General features: G+C 38.8%; 1 protein-coding gene across 6 annotated transcripts in view; it reads left to right on the forward strand.

Moving 5' to 3' along the window:
- CNTN6 (contactin 6) overlaps nucleotides 1-21,052 on the forward strand; it is a 221,507-nt gene that overhangs the window by 57,404 nt on the left and 143,051 nt on the right. The window contains exon 2 of one of the 6 annotated variants that reach the window (XM_008168083.3): nucleotides 11,752-11,835. The exons of the other annotated variants lie outside the window; for them this stretch is intronic. The gene's annotated coding sequence lies outside the window, so the exon portion shown is untranslated. The remainder of the gene's footprint in view (nucleotides 1-11,751; nucleotides 11,836-21,052) is intronic. 6 annotated transcript variants of the gene reach the window in all.

Raw genomic sequence — 21,052 nt, forward strand, 5'->3', positions numbered from 1 at the left:
TTTGAAAATATAAAGTGCTATTTATGTTCAATTGTTTTATAGACATTGGTTATAAACAGTATAACCATAAAGAAAATATTTTTGAATCAATATGCTGAGCCTAATTTGTAGTCTTTGTAAATGAGTTCATTATGTTGTAGAACTGCTTATTATAATGCCTGGCATTATATGTACATACACAACAATATATGTGTGCATTTGTTAGTGGCATAACTATGTAAAAAGGATGAGTTCTTAGTTTATTTAATTGGATTTCTGTCTTAAAAAACAAATCAAATGAACAGAACCCCACTCTACATCAAAAGGCACTCCTGATATAGAATGGAAAACACAATGTCATTGGAATGACAAAGCAAAAATAGTGTAAAGTTGCAACACATCTTCCTCCCCAACCCAACAATACCTCATCTAACTGCTAATCAGCGGATCAATATACTTAAAATTGCCACTCCCCACCACACTGTTTCACCAGTTAGAAATACCACCCACAGCTGCCTTACTCCTCCATCAATGCCTAATCAAACAGGTGGGTTTTGAAGATGTTCAAATGATCAACAGATTCAAGCTCTTTTGAACTGTGAGGGGAAGAAGGGAAAGAACATGCTAAAGAATGATGTGGAACATCTCAGGGCAGAAGACAAAGGCACAAAAGCTTGAAGCTGGGCCACCAGAACCCCTGGTGCAGGTCAGGTGGAATATCATGGAGAGTGTTGATGAGTTCACCTACCTAGGTTGCACGTAGAAATTAAATGGATGCACCAAACCAGACATTCTTCAACAAATTGGTCTCACTGCCATCTGCATGAAGTCCCTATCTCACTTGTGGATGCAAAACCATCTGGTTCAGGATCTATCAAACCTATCTATGATCTGAATTGCTATATGGGTCAGAAACAGGATCGTTTTGCAGGCAGACCTGCAGCAGCTAGAGGCATTCCATATGCTCTGTCAGTGCCAAGTCCTGAGCATAAAGCAGTTTGACTTTGTGCAAAATGTCATAATCTCTCAGAGAACTGACCTTCCTCCAAACATTCATTATATTCAAAAGCAGTGTTGCCTGCTCTTCAGCCACGTCTCCAGAATGGACAAATACACACCAGCACACCAGGCTCTCAAAGTCTCCATTGATGCAGGAAGGGGTATATGTCCTGACTCGACCTGGCGTCAAGTGAAGGGTTGCCCCAGAGACTTGAGGATTCACAGGATTGAGACGCATGGGGGAACTTCACTATAAGACGCTTAGTGCAACACCATTAACTGTGGTCACTTTGGCTGGCACAATGGTCCTCAATAGGCTACACGTTTGATGATGATGCTGGGCCTCACAGATTACCCTCTGCCAGTAGCCCCACCTCACTTTTCTACAAATCAGGGTCCAGCTTGAGTGCCCCTCCCCCCCCCCACACACACACAACTGGTTTCAGCACCAGCAGCATGTCCCAGAGAGTCTCTCAGGTAGGAAGATCCTAAGTCATTTGTGGATCATTCTATGCTATTTTTGTAGGTATGATTTCTTTTTACACATTGACCCTATGTGTATTGTTATACTATTTGCAGTTGGATTTTCTTAAAAATGGGGAGTGGGGCAAACTATTACTGTTTGGGAAAATTCACTAGTAACATATAAACGTGTTATAAAATCATAACACAAATACTTCTATGTAATCCTTTACCCCTTTGTTGAATTACTATATAGTATTCTCTAATAGCCCTGAAGAAGAGCTCCATGCAGCTCAAAAACTTGTCTCTTCCACCAGTAGAACTTGGTCCAGTAAAAGACATTGCCTCTCTCACCTTGCCTTTCTTATATAGTCTTGGAAAGTTCCTTGTTTATAGCATTTGATTACCTCTACAGACATCTACATTGACTTTCCCTCCAGATAGCAGCATATTCTCCATCTAATAAAGGTTGTCCTGACTCAGTCTAGAAAATTACTTTGTAGATTAATAGTAAAACCTATAAAAATGAAGTCACAAGAACTGATTCCTAAGACTAGATCAGCTGCTTATCAATACAAAGACAAAATATGGAATGCAACTTTTTTTTATACTCTAGTAACTTCCCACTTTAAAGACTTGTACCCAATAGCAATTGACAATTACTTGCTTTCATGCAGCTCACAGAGAAATTTACACCAGTAGGTGCACTGCCAAGAAAAAACTAAAGAGGGTGGGGGTAAATTTCTATAATGTCCTCATTAGCCCTTAAGTTAATTCATTGACAATAACGTTATGGGACTGATTATGAATTTACACTGGAGTCAATCCACTGAAGGTATGCCAAATTTACATTGTTGTGACTGAGGTCAGAATCTGACACATTAACTCTAAATGCTGTTGATAATTAGATTTGTTATGCTTTATGCTGTACGTATTAGAGATGAAAAGAGAGCTTTTTCTGTATCTTTCTCTCCTGTAAACATTTGTGTATTTACAACTGAGAATATTTAGCTCTAGGCCAGAGGAAATGTAGTCATTTCCAATGAGAGACACTGAACTCTTACTTGCCTGACAAATGATCTTATCTATCATGACTTGGCATCATCTAATTAGTAGGTGGTTTTATTTTTTGGCCAACTTAACCCTCAGACTTTCCAGAACATAATCTGACAGTGTGTAAATTGTATGTGATATTGTAATTGAGAGAGTGGTCTATATGTGTTCTTCAGTTTTGTTTTCTATTCTGTTCTGCATAAGCTTTTATACTTCACAGTTCACCATAGTATCGGCGAGCCTTCCAGTAGGGCAGTAATGAACATGACACACAGCTGTCATATGTCTCTCATCTTCTCCCCAGAGGGCGAAGTATGTGTACTGGTGTGTCTTGTTTTGATAACTTTGTTTCTTTGCTTGATTTTGGAGGGGTTTTCTTTGTTTGTTTGTTTGTTTTATTAACTAAATATACCTTTTGTTATTTGTTTATATTAGCGAAGACAAGGTCAATGTAATGGGCCTGGCTCTTGGAGTGGAATGTGGTAAAGTTTGTGATGATCCTTAGGTCCTGGGGAAGTTTTGAAGAAAGTTTCCCAAACCATAGTAAGTCTTCTTAATATCATATCAAGCTGATTGTGGACTAGAGCTGTGTGGTACAGCATAAAGGAAATGAGTCTGGAGGTCAGGTTTTATTATCAACTCTGCCACTGACTTCCTATGTGCCCTTGACCAAGTCACTACACCTGTCTTGGCTTCACTGCCCCATTTGAAGAGCAGAGATAATTATACCAAACTTTACACAAGTGCTGTGAGATCTATGGACTAAAATCACTTCTGTATTATTAAAAAAATTGTTTGCAGAGTGCTGAAGACAAACAATGAGGTACTTAATCATCACTCCTGGATGTTCCCTTTAATAAAAGAAGCAATGAGAATCTTTCATTATAAAACCCGAAGCTACATGAAACTCATCTCTTTTCAAAGTTCATTTTGGTTTATTTGCTTGCATTCATCTCTATGGCATAGTATCTCAACTTCTCACAAACAATAATAGATATATCCTCAGAAAACTCTTGTGAGCCAGGTAAGTATTCAAAAATGCCTAACTGATATAGAAGCCTAGGCCCAGATCCTTAAAGATTCCTAGGTCCCATATGCATCTTTAGGTGTCTAATCCCACCATTTAGTGACCACTGACATGTTCAAAGCTACCACCTAATCAGGTAGGATTCTAAGTACCCTCGGCACCTAAGGCTGGTGCAAGCTACCTAAGCACTGATGTGTCCCCACATCTAAGAACTTGCTTGGAGCCTTAGCTCAAACTGAAGCCTTGGAAGTCACAAAGCAGAACTGTCAAACTAGATGGGGGAACACCTGTCTCACCAGTGAGGCCCAATCCAGGAGGTATGCTCAGCGCATGCCTAATGCCTGTTAACTGCCAGCCCCCACATCAGAAGGGCTGGAGGCAAATCACCAATAGGGGGCGGGGCGCTAGAGTGCCCACACAAAAGGCAGGGGTACAGGGAAACATAGGGCACACCTAAGTCCCATTTTAAAAAATGACTTAGTCACTGACAGCCAAACTTGTAAGATATTTACGTGACTACAGATATGTACCTCAGAAGATTTTTAAAAGCACCTAGGTGCCTAACTCTCATGATCGTGCCTATTTGCTTCCTTAGAATCATAGAATCCTAGAAGATTAGGGTTGGAAGAGACCTCAGGAGGTTATCTAGTCCAACTCCCTGATCAAAGCAGGACCAACACCAACTAAATCATCCCAGCCAGGGCTTTGTCAAACCGGGCCTTAAAAACCTCTAAGGATGGAGATTCCACCATCTCCCTAGGTAACCCATTCCAGTGCTTCACCGCCCTCCTAGTGAAATAGTTTTTCTTAATATCCATCCTAGACCTCCCCCACTGCAACTTGAGACCATTGCTCCTTGTCGTATCATCTGCCACCACTGAGAACAGCCAAGCTCCATCTTCTTTGGAACCCCCCTTCAAGTAGTTGAAGGCTGCTATCAAATCCCCCCTCATTCTTCTCTTCTGCAGACTAAACAATCCCAGTTCCCTCAACCTCTCCTCGTAAGTTATGTGCCCCAGTCCCCTGATCATTTCTGTTGCCCTCCGCTGGACTCTCTCCAATTTGTCCACATGCTTTCTGTAGTGGGGGGGGCCCAAAACTGGATGCAGTACTCCAGATGTGGCCTCACCAATGTCGAATAGAGGGGAATAATCACTTCCCTCAATCTGCTAGCAATGTTCCTACTAATGCCCACTATTTAGGCACCTAAATACCTTTAAAAAACTAATTTCTTCAATTAAACAAAAGTCACTTTTGAAAATGGGAGTTGGGGTCCTAAAACACTTAGGCATTTTTGAAAACTTTTACCTATTATCTCTATTTTACCGTTGTAATGACCTGCCCTTCCTGGGCACACCAATTTAATACCAGCCCTCTGGGGCATTAGCACAGCCCTTTTCCCCCTCTAATCTCCCTCTCTGGGTGCTTTTCTGTGAATATCAGATGATCTTGGCTGCTGTTCATTCTATTTCAAGGGCTCTGCAGATCTCTTGGGGGGCGAGAGAACCACTGATCAACTACACTGCCAACTTCTGGGTCTCAAAAACCACTAAACTTTTATTTAACCAGAGTAAACCAAACAGTAGTGTCCAGTAACCCTTCTACTTCTCGTTCCCAGATGGAAACTCTAGTTTTATAAGAGCCCAGCTGTGCTTCCCTTCCTGAGCACAGTCTAGCTCCCTAACTCCCTCTGTGATCTTACTCCCTCTCTCCTCTGCAGCCAGATGCCAACTCATTCAAAGTCAATCCCCCTAAAGTTCTGAACAAGTAGTCTGGGCGGAGCTTCATTCCAGAAATCCAAGCCTCTGGGGGTATGTCTGCCCTTCAGAAAAACACTCAAGACAGTGAGTATCAGAGCTACGGACATGGGCTATCACTATCGCTCTGAGATAGCCATGTAGATGTTCCTCCTTGGACTGGAGCTCAAGTGCTGAAATCCACCCCTCTCCCCAGGCTTCACAGCCTGAGCTCCAGCCCAAGTGGGATGTCTACATTTCTGTTTTTAGTGGTGTTGTGGACCGTGCAAGCCAAAGTCTGTAGATTAAGCCTCTGAGACTCATTGCCACAGGGATTTTTTTTGCTGATTGATGCACCCCGTGTCTCTGTGTTTCAACAGTATATGTTATTTTGGTCTTCAGCCAACAACATGCCCCATCATACAATTTTGGTTAACAACACTTATCTAATAACAACATCTCATATCATGCCATTTCAAAATAACATAGTCCTTTAGGCCAGAAAGATTCAATGACTTGCCTAAGGTCACACAGGACAGAAAATCTGTGGCAGCACAGGAAACAGAACCCAGATTTACTAATTCTCAGTCTTGTGCCCTAACCACAAGACAATTCTTCCTCACTGTTTTTTCTTACAAACGCAAAATGTTTTTGAAAGACTAATGGTTTACGTTGAAATCATGGCTGTCCTGGGGCCAGCCCTAAATTGGGTTAAACGCAATAGTTTTAACTGAGTTTCATACCAAGTGTTTGTGTTCATTCTAACCTGACACTGAAAGTGAAACCTAGCAGGTGGGAATTAACACAAATCAAAGCTAAAGGAAAAGGGCACTGAACCACGTTGCGTTAAGGATGTTAAGCTTTATGAAACTCTAGTTAACAATAAATTGATTAGCTCTAGGTAAACAGTAAAGGGCCAGATCTTCAGCTAGTGTAAATCGGCATAGCTCCATGGATTTACACCAGTTGAGAATCTGGCCCAGAGTCCTAAGTGCTGTACAATGAGTCAAGTTTTAGCCAATAAATCATTTCATTATATATATGATGCATATAATGCATTGCATAGAAGGAGTTGTTTTTAGAGCTAACACATGTAAGATGTCATACTGCACATATAAATTAGCTAGTATATAGACAATGGGGGGAAATTCTTTTTACATGTATAGTTCTGTGGAATTTTCACACTAAGCCAAAATGTCCTAAAGCTTTGAAATGTCATTAGAATTCAGCTTCAGTTTTCAGGATAATGACACATTTGTGAAAATGTAGGCACCTGGAAAATATTTGGTACAAGAAGATTGATCACAATGGTCCCTTCTGGCCTTGGACTCTATGAAGCTATGACGATATGTTGTGATCCGCCCCCCCCCCCACCCACCCTCGCCAGTTGGACACACATACTCAAAAAGGAAATGACAGAAGTTTTGCCCTGCTTTATTCCCTTGCAAATGGTGTCCCCTCAGCATAGCTAAATCAGAGTACTATCACCACATCAATCATTTTTGTGCCATTCCCTAAAAATATGGCCTTCAGGCAGTTTGTCACAGTGCTCTTGGTCATTCTACACAGTAGACATGCTGAATATCAATCCATGATAAGATTTTTCTAACCATTGCAAGTAAAACAAGTACATTCTCTACCTTCTGAACCAGGATTTTCATGGAATGGATGAGTACAGCCTAAGATCTGTACTTTAAAGCAAAGGCACAACTCATGGACATTTATGTTCCATTGTAACTGATTTTGATCACGTATTTATTTGACCTACTGTCCTTGCATTTCAATTCCCAAATGCCCTCATGGCTTTTTGGTAGCATCTATTTTATGTTATTTACTGAGTTCTTTTCAGATGAGAATACTTTTAATTGCTCATTTTATCTTTAGAGTTCAAACTCTCTCTCCTACTTATTTGAAGTGGTCCACCTACTGAGAGCATTTCTTCCTTCAGCATACTATAGAACCCTGCTTTTCTTTATTCTCGTTATGCTTTTATCTGTTTCAGCCTGAATTTCACCACTGTCATTGATGAGGTGACTAATCCAATTTCCCTCGAATGCAGAGTGCCCTCTCGTACCTCTCTCTGCACATCTACTTTCCCCTGCATAGTCATCATTTTCACAGGGAGTGGGAGGCACGTGTGGGATTTCATTAGTGAAAACGTAGAGAGAAGTTTTATACACCATGTTTTCCCTGCATTTGCCCTGTATTGAAACGTCTATCAGGCTCTTCAGTTTGCAGACAAAACCTAAACTCAATATATCCATTTGAACCAAACCAGTCAAAGAAACTCAGGAAATTATCCAGTACTCAACAGCCTGAGAGAAGTATAAGCAGGTGTTAAATTAGGACTATGCTTGTCTTCCCATTTTATAACTGTCCTTTTTTAAAACAGCTAGAGCGAAGAAGGCATTTGACTCCAATTAGTGTTTGTGGACATCATGGCAAAGGGAGTCTAAAGAGGCATTTAAATTGAGGGAGACATTGGAAGAGCAGCATAGAAATATGCATGGAAATTAGAGTTGGTTGATTTTTTTCCCCGGAAAAGAATTTTGACTAAAATGAAACTTTTTTGGTTTTGTCAACATTTTTCCTCAAAAAATTATCTTTGTTTCATTGAAATTTTCCTCATAATAGTTTGGATTTCAGCCATTTTTTTTTTCAGTTTTCAGAATTTCAATATTTAGATACAAGCCCCAAACATTTAGAGGAAGATAGACATTTTCTGCAAACTTTTTCATTTCTACAATATATCTGTGTTTTGGAGGGAAAATAACAAAAAACTGGAACCAGTGCTAGTGAAAATGGGGTGAAAGGAGCATACAAACAGAATGGCTAAGCTGCCATCACTGGTGGAGACTGCACCAGAGATGACATGGAATTTTTCACAGATTTGCTTGTGAAATCCATTTCCAGTTGGCAATTTCACTTGTGAAAATATGATTGAAAAGCACAAAAAACAAAACCACTTTTTCCTTTCAAGGGAAATTCTATTCAAAATATTCTCTATATTCTACAATGTCTATGTGATAGGCATTTGAGTATGAGATAAAGGCCATTTTCTCCATGCCTTATATTATTTCTCACATGAATTATAAAAGTAACACAAAGAAAATTCATGTAAGTACTCTCTCCTAGGAACACTAAAAATACTCTGAGGAAAAAGGGCATTTATCTAGTCAGTTTTGCTATAATAGAATTTGCCATTTGACAGTTTAACCATTTTGTTAGCAGCACTTATTTTAGCCCCGTAATTATGGCTATCAAAAACACATCTCACAAGAGGTTTTAGAATTTGCTATTTTTAGCAGTTTGTTTTAAGAGTGAGACAATCAAGGGGAAGTGCAGAGTGAAACAAAGAAAAAGAAATGTAGCCATTGCTAATTTCAGTGATGGTCCAGTGAGTCAGAGAGAAAGGGGGTGAAAGATTAGAGATTCTGAAGTGAAGAATTGCACAGTTAGGACTTTAAATTACATCCCAAGAGAAATAGAGAGACGTAAAGACCAGTCTTAACACCTTTAAAAATGCTGAACTCTTCTACCCCAATTACAACTTTAGGTCACTGCAGTAGTATCACTAGTGTAAGTTGCAGTATTTTGAACCATTACTGTGGAATACCATAGTACTCTTTTCATAAGGGCAGATCTGAAGCAGATGCTTTCCACCACTGAGACCAAAAGGTGAAGAGGAACCTGAAAGCCCAAGTGGTCCTCATCATAGGTCACCTATGAAAGGCTTCTGCCTTGCCAAAATAGCATGGGACAAATACTTGGCCTCCAGACTTCATCAATGACATTGCCACTTGAAGTTTTTTGGCCTATGACCTCTTCTCCAATCACGTCTGACCTTCCCACTAAACTCCTCTCTCTCCTACCCTCCTTACTATCTTTTCTATCAATCTCATTCTCTCTTTACTGCCCAGCAAACACCTTCCTCACTGCAAAAAAGATAAACACTCGAAGTCACTACTTAAAACATAATTTTAATGGAGGGAGAGAAGGAAGTCCAGGGGCTTCCAAGAGGTCTGCTATGTATCACCATAACCACTTGCCTGTAGGCTGCATTTTTTCCCTTCACCTTTTGTTTGCTGTTTTGTCTATTTCCATTGTAGGCCCTTTGGGGTGGGGAATGGTCCTCCTTTATGTTTAGAAAGCATGGAGGACATTTTGCACAGTAGTGCAATATAAATAAACAAATAAATAAATATTATACTATAGCCACATTTAGACAGAGACATGCTACAGATAATCTCTGAAACACTCTACCCTATATATCTATGACACACACTTACAGACACATAAACACACACATCCAGATGAATATATGCTTCTGCTAAAATTTAGAATACTGACATTAGAACTGCTTTTAACTTCATCACTATTTGTGAGAGTAATTTGCACAGACTGAGATTAACATCAAGATACTAACTATTCACAAAAGACAACTCCCTCAAATTGTGTTTTTGCTTATCTATAATCATTTGCTTTGGTAATTTTATTCAAGAACATTAACACAGATCACTTGTGCTGTGTTCTTAATTATTTTTAAAATATTGTGCTGCCACTCATGTTGAAATACATAACATGCAAGTGACAGGTTAGTTTGAAATGCAACATACTAAACTGGTTTTTAATCAATGAATGATAACAGTAGTTGTGTTTGGACTTTTGCCATTTAATTGCTAGTAATAAGATTGTTAAATTAGTAAAGTAAAATCTGAGTTCAGAGTCATTTATCTCTGCTTATGTTTATTTTAAAAATACCTATGAGCTTGAGGTGCTTGACACAACCACAAAAATATACAACACTAATTATGTTAGCAATAGTAATATGTAAGTTGCCACATATTTCCACAATAAAAAAATTCTCGTGGCCTTTTTTGTGAAGCTCATGTACTTCTATTGTTTTCATCAGGCCTTTGAAATTCAGCAGGTGGAAAGCCCTGAGACTATGTCCCATGAAATTCCATTCAGGTTTGGCTGAAATATAAACTGGCCAAAATCATCATTTCCCTTCTGTTACTAACGTTACACAGGAAAAATTTTGGCAGAATGCCAAGATAATAACTGAACATGAATATTCCAAGTCTGGGCCAAATCTGAAGCAACAGCAGATGACACTATGCGGGGAATGCCTGGTTTCCTACACCTTTGAATAAATCCAGACACCCAGAACCAAAGCCAAATGCTCAGTGTTACTGTAATCTCCTATTTAACCAGATTTGTGTATTCATATGCACTCAGGCCCTATACAAGCTGTACTTCTTTTGATACAGTCAAGAACTTGATCTGATATGAGTCATTCTCTTGGCTGATGATTGTACAATAGCTCATCACTCCTTTAGCTGGTAGTTCAGCCCCAGAGCCTCTTGTCACTTTCTTTTGCATTTTAGTGCACATGAAGTCTGAGACATAAACTAATATAGTGTCTCAATAAAATAAGATTGACTTGGGCCCCTGAGGGTAATTTAAAGGGCATGTTAGAGTCATTTATAATTATTGGTAGCCCCCAAGATCAATATTGTTTACATTTGTTACAACCACAACAGATAGAGTTCAGTCTGTTGAGTGCATTTTTATGTACTGTACATTTGGCTTTTCCCACTTTCCACTAAGATTACTTTTCTGACGTTTTGTATATTGTTTCCAATAGGCTGCATTGCTGTTAATGTTCTGCATTTATCACACCTTGTTGTTCTATCAATCTGCTCCTCGACCTTTATGATGCTGTCTACGCTAGTGCCAGCTCAGCTCTGGTGTGCAGGCAAATTCACTCATATGCTGATAGAAATTAAAGGAGTGTCAAAAAGTATTGTAGTGTAATCAGGCCACTTGACTTGTGTGTTACTTTAGTTAAAGGAAATGTTAATGGCATTGTCTCCACTTATCTATAACCTGTTGATTGTGATTACATTACATTATGTATATCCCTGCAACTAGTTAATCCTAGAACAAAAGTGTGTGTTATTGTTAAGATGAGAATGTACTTGATGTATAAACTTCATGAAAACTAATGAAGAATTGTTGTTGGCTATTACATTACCTTTTACAGAGTGTATACCCCTGTAAGTAAATTACCCATCAAACACAACTGGAGCCTTGGAAATGTAAATGAAGAAGAGTGCTAACTTCAGAGCAAGGGTCATTATGGTTCAACAATAGGAATTCACAGACTCAGTCTCCATTTACTACTCATTGACATCTAAGGAAAACCCACATGGTTAGAGAGATTGTCAGCTTGTCTTCTGTGAGAAGAAGTTGTAAATATGGATTCAAAGAAAGATCCTTTATTGCTGACTGTTTGGACCCTTCAGGGAAGATACCAAATTCTAAATGGAGATTCCCAGAAACATCTGGGTTCCCTGAAAAGACTTTTGGGAAACTAGCAGTTTATTACATCAACTGCTTTCATTTGGACTTACAAACTTTGACTCACTCACCTGTTAATGTATTTTACCTCCTTTAACCTCTCAGTAACTCTCATTTCTTTTTTCTTAGCTAATAAATCTGTAGTTAGTTTATTGGAGAATTGGCTGTCAGTGTTGTCTTTGATGTGAGACCCAAAGTACCAATTGATCGGGGGTAAGTGACTGATCCGTTGGGATTGGGAGTAACCTGATGTGGTGTGATTTTTGGCTTATGTGACCATCATCACTAAGTCCTGTTTGTCTGGGTGGCAAGATAGGCTGGAGTGCCTAAGTGGACTGTCTGTGGCTCCATGGTAAGAATGGTATAGTCATCTAGAAGTTCACACTTGTTACTCACTTGGTGAAACCTAACTGTTGACTATACCACAAGTTTGTGGTGCCTGCCCTGTTTTCTGGCAGTCTGACCTAAGACTGGCACTCACAGTTGTGAGTGTGACAGCCTTAGCCTTCAAATAGCTGCTTTGCTAACCTAAGGATTTATTCTGCGTAGGCTTTTGCATATATGACATTTTGCATGGGGTCAGTGTGGAAACACCTTCCTTTGTTATATTTTAGCTGCACTACTGTAATGAGACCTACTTGGGGCTACATGAAATAGAGCTACGGTACAATTAGGTTACCCCACACTCTTCTCCTTTCCTATGGATACGGACCCTAAACACAGTCGAACTGGAATGATTCCGCTGCATGTGCTGGGGAATAGGTTTCAGAGTGACCCCAGGGGGACAGTGGGTATTCCACTTACCTCTATATGCCAGGTAGCAGTGCTCTACGTTTGCTTTTTCAGCGGCAATGCAAAGACAGGGTTTGGGGCAGGGCAAAGGCCAGAATAGTCAAAACTCATTAGCTGCAGAATCTGCTGCAGCCCCGAGGTCCTCAGAGTTCAAAACATAATTTTGGCCAAGCATTAATCTGACTATGGACAATAGCTGCTTTCTTTATTATTAGTTGGGGTGGTATAGGAAGGGGAGAGATTTGTACTGTCCATTGTAAGCAGCTGAACTGAACATGAAGCTGCATTTCATCTACTTAAAGTGTCCAGATGCTGTGACAATGGACACATGAAAATCAGTAAATAAAACATATTGCAAAAACATTCTAGTTTTATTAATCTGACTTGAATCAGGATTTCCCTGGATTTAAAAATGTTATAAATATTTTTCTTTCCTCTCCAATTGTATGTAAGAAAATACTGAACCTTTTAGTGTTATCTGGTTTTACATTGCCCTAATTGCTTGGGATGGTTTATTTTCCAAGGTTTTTTTTTCCCCTCTCCCAGTTATCAGTTATCTGAAAGCAAGCAGTAAGGGGCAGTCTAATTTTTTTTAACATATCTTTGTGCATTCTAAAGATTTTGTCTTGAACCCTATGTTTGGATACAAAATTAATTTTCTCCATATGGTATAATTTCCAGTGTCTCTTCATAGTCCCTAATGGTTTTACGTGCTGTTGCTACATTTAAATCTTCCTTTTTACAGCCAGAATCATGTCTGATTCTAAGTTAAGTTGTTTTGGTGGGTGGTTCATGAATTCATATCCAAATTGACAGTCAATCTCAGTTACGATTACAAAACATATGAAGCTGTCATCTTGTCCCAGCTATTCAGAGTACAAATACATGTTAATAACATTGTAACATAGGATTATCCAGACACTTACTAGTTAACTTGGCTATAATTGCAATTGTATCTAATTCCATACAGGGACTTGGTCATTGTGAGCAATCATTCCACTGTAAAGACCAAAATAATACCCATTATCACGTGTTTCCTACTAAACATGCATAGGACTAACAAAGAATGTTCTATGGAAACAAGGGGGAAATAGAGTTTGTTTTAGTACACTTACAAAAATGTGACCATACACCCTTTTACATCATTTCAGTTTCAGATCCATTTGTTGTTGTGGTGGTGGTGGTTGTTTTACTACTTCATATCCGCTCTACAACAATGCAGCTGTCTTCTATATTCACTAGCTATTGCACACAGTGCTGGTGGATTTTTCAGGCACCATAGTACTTAGTAAATGGATTATTATTTCCTGCACAGCATACTGTAATCAGCACAAAATGAAATTTGAATAGAAGGGCAATAAGAAAGTCTCTTTGGTAATCTTTCTTTCCCACTAGGAATGTGTTTGTATGTGGGTGCTTCTATAGATGTATATACGCACAGTGTTTGCACAGTAACAGCATTCCCGTGCATATATATGCACACAATTGAAAGATAGTGGTATATATACCGTTATGTTATTCTTAGTATAGGTTTGATCGAAAACCCATTGAAGTCATTGACTTTCTTTTGACTTCAAAAGGATTTGACTCATGCCCTTTACAAAGAGAAAATTGATGAGGCACTCAATTTGTGACATGAAACTATATCTTAGCGCCAGCAATAAAAATGTAAGCTAATTCTATTATGCATCTATCATGCACCTATGAATATTTTTCTTTATTGTAACTGCAGTCATGCTGTGGGAGGGGAGAGAGGTTATTTTCTCATTCTCTGTATAAATCTGGTTATATTTATCCCTTCTCTTCCATGCAGATCCCATAATAAACCATTCCAGAAGGTAATCAGATAAGTGAGAAGCAAATGTGGTTTTAAAGACTGTATAAATGCCCCTAGAGATTATCATCTAGATTGTCCCAAACCCTCCTTGTCCATTCAAAGGACTAAGGAGAAATATGGCACCCTCTCACCTACTACCCCTATACCTGCTTCCTTGACCCTGTTCAGCTTGTCCTTATTGCCATGGGGCAAGGATGAAGGGGGAGATCTGGGGCTACTCACTCCCTGGGGGAATGGAAATGGGAGGAGCTAAAAGGAGTGGGAGGAGCCATAGCTATACACATAGACAGTCCAGCCATTGCTGTCTCTATGCACAGCAAGCTACCTCACAAAAAGAGCTGAAGTAATCTTTTCCCTCCACAGAGCAACGGAGAAGAAGGGAAAATATTGAGCTATGTTCCTGAGCAGTGCAGTTAAGTGCCACCCTTTCTCAAGACAGATTATGAAGTTACTCAATCAGTGTAGCCTTATGGGAAGTACAATCTCTAAATATATAAAATAAGCTTTTTCAATGAAACACTGTGTCTAAATCTATTTAAACCAAACCATTAGCATAAAGTAAACATGGACACACAAGCAAATGTCCTTCTGTCTTTAACACACTTCCAATGGTCCTTCCAGCACAGAGGTTGGAAGAAATATTTTTGGTGCAATATTTTGTGTTTGAATCTAAATAAAACTTGGCAATGGACCAAATGTTAGACACTAGTGTTCATAAAAGTCTCTTTTTCCCCCATCTGAACATGAATCTGAGAGCAACATGCTGAGTAATATAACTGAAATACACGCGATAGAGTTTAGAGTAAATTGCACAAGAATATAGAGCAAACCAACTTTTGCAACCATAAAAATGATCTGAGCTTAATCAATCATCATCCTTTTAATGTAGTAAGCATAGTTATATTTTATTCAGAAAAAAAGTTATGAGAACAAAATGTTGGATTTATTTAACTGGCAGGATATTAAATAATATAGCTGTTATCTTTTCCTGTATTGTAAATTATTGAATTAAACCTTCAGTCAGTTTGGCAATAGTGCCAAATGAATATTACAACAGTACAATGCAGCAAACAATATCTGTCACTGAATCTAGGTCTCACTTACAGCTGAAATTATAGTGAATAAAATGCTTGTGCAGTAGATTGGAAAAAGGTTCATTATTATTTATTCGTCTTGCCTGGTAACACAAAAACTAATGAAATTTCATTGAGAAGAATGCACGTCAGGACTACTGTACATCATAAAGACACATCCCTTTAACTTCACTGTGGATATTTGTCTGTGTAATTAGATGTTCTGCAATACTTCTATATCTGAAGGACATGGCCAAGTTCATGACATAAAACAAATCACCCTCATAAATGAAAAGGCTTCCTTTATCTCTTCTGCATTTTACACAATAGTACAAAAGCCTTCCGAAAAAGGTGCTGTAAAAACAGTGTAGCAGTGTACAGCAAGTAATTCTACTCCAGCAAGACCTGTCTGTTGTAAACTTGCATGTTTTCTTTCTTGTGGTGTTGTGCAAGTAATAAACTCCATAGGATGTGAATGTCTATATTTTCTATGCCTATTTATGGTCTATATAGCTATACCAATGTCTACATAATGAAATTATCCATATAGATCTGCATCCAAGTCTACATAATGTAATGTCAGATCCTCGTCTGGGGAGAACTGATTAAACTTCATTGACTGAGAACAATTTTATGTAATTTACCAGAAATATTCCTATACCATAGCTTGAACTTCTAGCTCTGAATGCTTTGTGGAATATTTTGGCTTTGTATTAAATTATCTTAGTACTCTGTATACATCCAAAGTTAGAATTTGGCCCTAAAATTCAGTATGCTCCTTTTTATGAGCCATAATATAATCAAATGTTGACATTTAAAGTGAAATATTAATCATATTAAGAGCTATAATTTATACAGCTATAAAATACATGGACAGACATAGATGTACACATTAATATACATTCTCCAGAATCTTAACTGGTGTAAATTAGCATTGCTTTTTTTATTCACATATACAAGTTCAAATTATGAAACTGAATGAATATTCCTGGAAAATTAAGTATAGTGGTCACCACTTAAAAATAAATACCACTCTTCCCAGACTGTAGTATCTAAGTTACCATAGTAGTATTTGTTGAATATGTTTGGACTTTGAATTTTTGACAAAATATTTTATCAGCATTTGAATTGCAATGGAAAGAGGGAAAAAGTGTCATGAAAATGCTCTATTTTCCAACCAGTTCTGTACAATTAGCTATTTCAATTCATAATCATTGGCAGAACTGTGATATTTTGTATCCTACCCCTATACAATAACTTTTGACAAGTTGTTCCTGATTAAACAGTAACCACAATAATGTAATAGTTTACACCAATATTGTATTTGTAGCGTCAAGGAACTTCAGAGAATATGCAAGAAATATGTAATGAGAGTGTGAAAATGGACACTTCATCTCCAACTACTCCAAAGAAAGCACTGGCCAGTAAACATACCATAGGTATTTTGGTTTAAATATTAGGAAAAATTATCAGAATAGATAAATACTGAAGCAATCTCCCAAGGACTGGCATTTACATAGTGTAGAACTGCTCTCACTGGAGATATTTAAGATTTCTCTCTCATTTTTCAGGGATGATTTAGCAGTAATGAATTCAATCCTATGGGGAAAGGATAAGAAAACCTTCTGTAGACCCTGATCTTCTGGTCCAGTACAAGGTCTGGGAGGGGGAGGAAAGGGAGGGACATGTACAAAAATGGCTTGTTCTAAATCAGGGGTAGGCAACCTATGGCACGCGTGACGAATTCAGCATGTGAGCTGATTTTCAGTGGCATTCACACTGCTCGGGTCCTGGCCAGCAGTCCGGGGGGCTCTGCATTTTAATTTAATTTTAAATGAAGCTTCTTAAACATTTTAAAAACCTTATTTATACATATAACAATAGTTTTGTTATATATTATAGACTTATAGAAAGAGACCTTTTAAAAACGTTAACATGTATTACTGGCACACGAATCCTTAAATTCGAGTGAATAAATGAAGACTTGGCACACCACTTCTGAAAGGTTGCCAACCCCTGTTCTAAATTGTTCAGCTTTATATTGTGCCTGGCTGCCAGTGGCCACAAGGGGAATCACCAGACTGCACAGCTGTGCCCTGTGTCATCCTGCCACGCCCCCTATGCTGAGAGGGCGGTACCAATCCTGTAGCTTCAGAATGGTGGTGACCTGGAGCATAATAATGCCTGGCTCTGTTGGAAGTCATTTAAATATATTATATATATGGCCTCACCATGTAAAGTCTGAGTCTGAAATCCTGAATGCCTTTAAAGTCAATGGGAGTTTCTCAACTGGCTTCAGAGAGACTAGGATTTCACTCCAAGTGTCTCGTAGGCCACCACCACATTCAAGAGCAATTCACAAAGCTGGGTTCCTTTCTATTTTTAGTGTCCGATAAGAGAAAACTGGGAGGTCTCAGTTGCTCCTGAGTTGACTTTTTCAAGAGAAACTGAAACCTGAAAGGAACCCAGTGTCTCTGAAGCTCTATACATCAATGTCTGGAGGGGAAGAAAGCACATGAAAGTTGAAGACTCCTGTGGGGAAAAATCCCTACAGGCTTTAGGCTGTTTTTGTTGCTGAAGCCTGTAATATGTCCTTTAATCTCACTTTCTATATGCTACTCTCCTCGTTCAATATCAGGCTGGGATTTGAACAATTTACTGGGGAAAATATGTCTCCCTGGGTATACGTCTGCTATGTCTCACATGTTTTATTCCTTTCCTTGGATGCTTTCATTCCCTTTCCTTTCTGCCTGTCACTGCTTAGCTCCTTCCAGGGCCAATATCCGACTCCTTGCATTAATATGTTCTTTTAAGCTTATGCTCCATTGGTGTTAACAAGCTAGCCAACTGACACTACGTATCATCTACTGCCTCTTCTTTTGCATCAGTCGTACTATTCAAAGCCCTTGAGCTACTTTTTGGTTGAAGAAAATATCCATTCTGTTCTGTTTGTAACAGGACTGACTCAAAATCCCTAGCATTCTTTGCGACAAGAGGTTCTCACACAGTTTTAATATTTGTGGGGCCTAAACAGCATTTCTTCTTTGTGTATATGTGGGGTGGTTTTGTTTTTTAAATATTGTCTTCTTTTATTTCGCTCTGGTTTGCAGGGCTTTCTTAAAGGCAGATGCTTACACCTTTACACAGTTAAATAGCACACACTATGGTGAGACTGTCAAAAGTGCATGACTGATTTAGGAGCACAAGTCCCATTAAAAGTGAATTGACTGAACTGTTCCACCTTGTATAAACAGTTAAATATTCATTAAAGCAGGGACTGAAACCTGGACTTCCTACTTCCCACGTGAGTGCCCTGGCCACTGGCTTCAAGAGTCATTAGCACGCTCTCTTGCCAAATAACTAGTCAAATTGAAGTGTAAGTCTTTTGGGTCAGACACTGGTTTGTACAGTGCCTGGCACAATGGTTCCCCTGATTGGTGGGTCAGGTGCTACCAGGATATAAATAAGTGATAGTAACACAAAGACAAAAAGCTATAAAATGGAATTATGGTTGAGAAATGTATCATTAATTTAGATTGGAATACATTACAGGGATATTGTAATTATCCCCATATGAAGCTACAAACCAGGACATTCAGCATTAAGAATACACTTAAAAGAAACCCAAATGTGTTGAGTATGGAAATGCACACTTAAGGCATCCAAACAATCTGAACTCTGCTCTGTATTGATGTCATGCAATAATTGTATGAGTGTGGTAAAAACTTTCTAGTGCGTCTAGTCCCAGAATTAAACTGATTTTCAAGACATTCTGGTTTTCCATATTTTCCCCCTCATGGTGTCACTACAGGGCAGAGATGTCGCTCCGTCATCTGTTCTGCTTTTTTTGAGCATTGACTTAGTCCTTATTATAAAGTTACTAGAAAAGACATCTCTTAATCATCTGCTGTTTTTGGTTCATAAAGTCATATTAATGTTTTGAATCAGTTACGAGGCTCTGTCTAAGGCATGGTAAGAAAGATTCATTAAAGACTCACTACCCCTGAAATGTATAACCTTTCTGGAAGGTAATAGCTGGGATAAATTCCTCCTTATCTGGTTTCCTTATGCAAATTATTGCAGCTTAGCATTTAGAAACACTCCTCACCATAGTGCTTTCTTGTTCTGGCCTCTTCAGTGGTGTGATATTTCAGCATATTTAGGCTGCCCTTAATACGCACCCGTTCATTTTATGGAGTAGCAACACAATTCTTCTCTGTCTGCTACTCAAGCCTCTGGGACAAAAGAGTGGCTGCAGCAGTTTAAGCTCTTCATGGCATGTACTGTCCTGTTGTTATTTGTTAGTACTGCACCTAGCACAATCCAGGTCCCAGACTGGGGCATTTACATGTTATCAGAATACATTTAAGAAGAAATAAGAAGAAGTACAGTAACCCTGTGATCTTTTGTTTATGCATCATTTATGGGCCTAGGGTGACCAGATGTCCCGATTTTATAGGGACAATCCCGATTTTGGGGACTTTTTCTTATATAGGCACCTATTACCCCACACCCCCTGTCCCGATTTTTTACACTTGCTATCTGGTCACCCTATATGGGCCCTGCCCATGCCCAGTGTCCTCTCTTGTGTTAGTCTCTTTGGGGACTGCAGAATGCAGAAAGGCCAAAAGCCCTCTATGGCCTTTCTGTTTAAGTGGTGCACTCCATGCACGGACCAGTTTCACCTATAATGAATAGAGGCTGCACTATAATAGTGATTATAGTGCTATATAACTGGTGAAGCACTGGAATGGGTTACCTACGGAGGTGGTGGAATCTCCTTCCTTAGAGGTTTTTAAGGTCAGGCTTGACAAAGCCCTGGCTGGGATGATTTAGCTGGGGATTGGTCCTGCTTTGAGCAGGGGGTTGGACTAGATGACCTCCTGAGTTCCCTTCCAACCCTGGTATTCTATGAATTTTTTTATGAAATAACAGTGACTATAATTCCATTTTACATAGAATTCATATAATTAAAAGGAAAGCTACATAGTTCTTCCCCATATACATCCATTTGTGACAAGGAGTGGGGGTGTCAAAAGAAGGGGAGCTGCAGGTCTGTTCTTTGCTTTTCAGATCCCAAGCATATCTAATATACTTAGAGTTTTACTTGATTTTACTGTGAGTGAAACACACAGAGTAAAAACCGGTACAAATCTAGAGGGACATACATACTGAAAACTGTTTGACTGGCTCTGAACTGACGACTTTAGTCCACCTAACAGAAAATGTGCTGCCTACACAGAGACTAAAGGGAAACAAATTGAAATCCTCTGTTGATTTATGATTCTGAAAAAAATAGGCTTCCACCATATCTGGGTTAATCTTTATATTGGTTCAAGACAATATCACATAATGATTAAAGGAATGTTATTTCATTTCCATATTCCACATTTGAATTCAAGCTAGCATAATTATGGTGTTTATGGAGCTCAAACTGATCAGGCAGCATAGAGAAATACATATATTTTAACTTTATAAGGATGTATTTCATAATGAGAGTTTGTATTTGCTTTCAGACACTAAGCAGAAGATTCACAGCCAAGGTTTATGGACAAATACATCCATTTAGTCAAATGCTGTTATTCTGATAGACTGAAATAAAAATCCAAATTCAAGGTGTATAGGAGCAAGAGACACTAAAAAGATTCATTTGTCATAACTAGTTATGGAGGAATGGGGGTAACTGGCCAATATGGGGGAAAATATATGACCGTTGTCTACAAGAAAG

Source organism: Chrysemys picta, chromosome 7 (assembly GCF_011386835.1).
Source record: "Chrysemys picta bellii isolate R12L10 chromosome 7, ASM1138683v2, whole genome shotgun sequence".
Classification (NCBI taxonomy): Eukaryota; Metazoa; Chordata; order Testudines; family Emydidae; genus Chrysemys; species Chrysemys picta.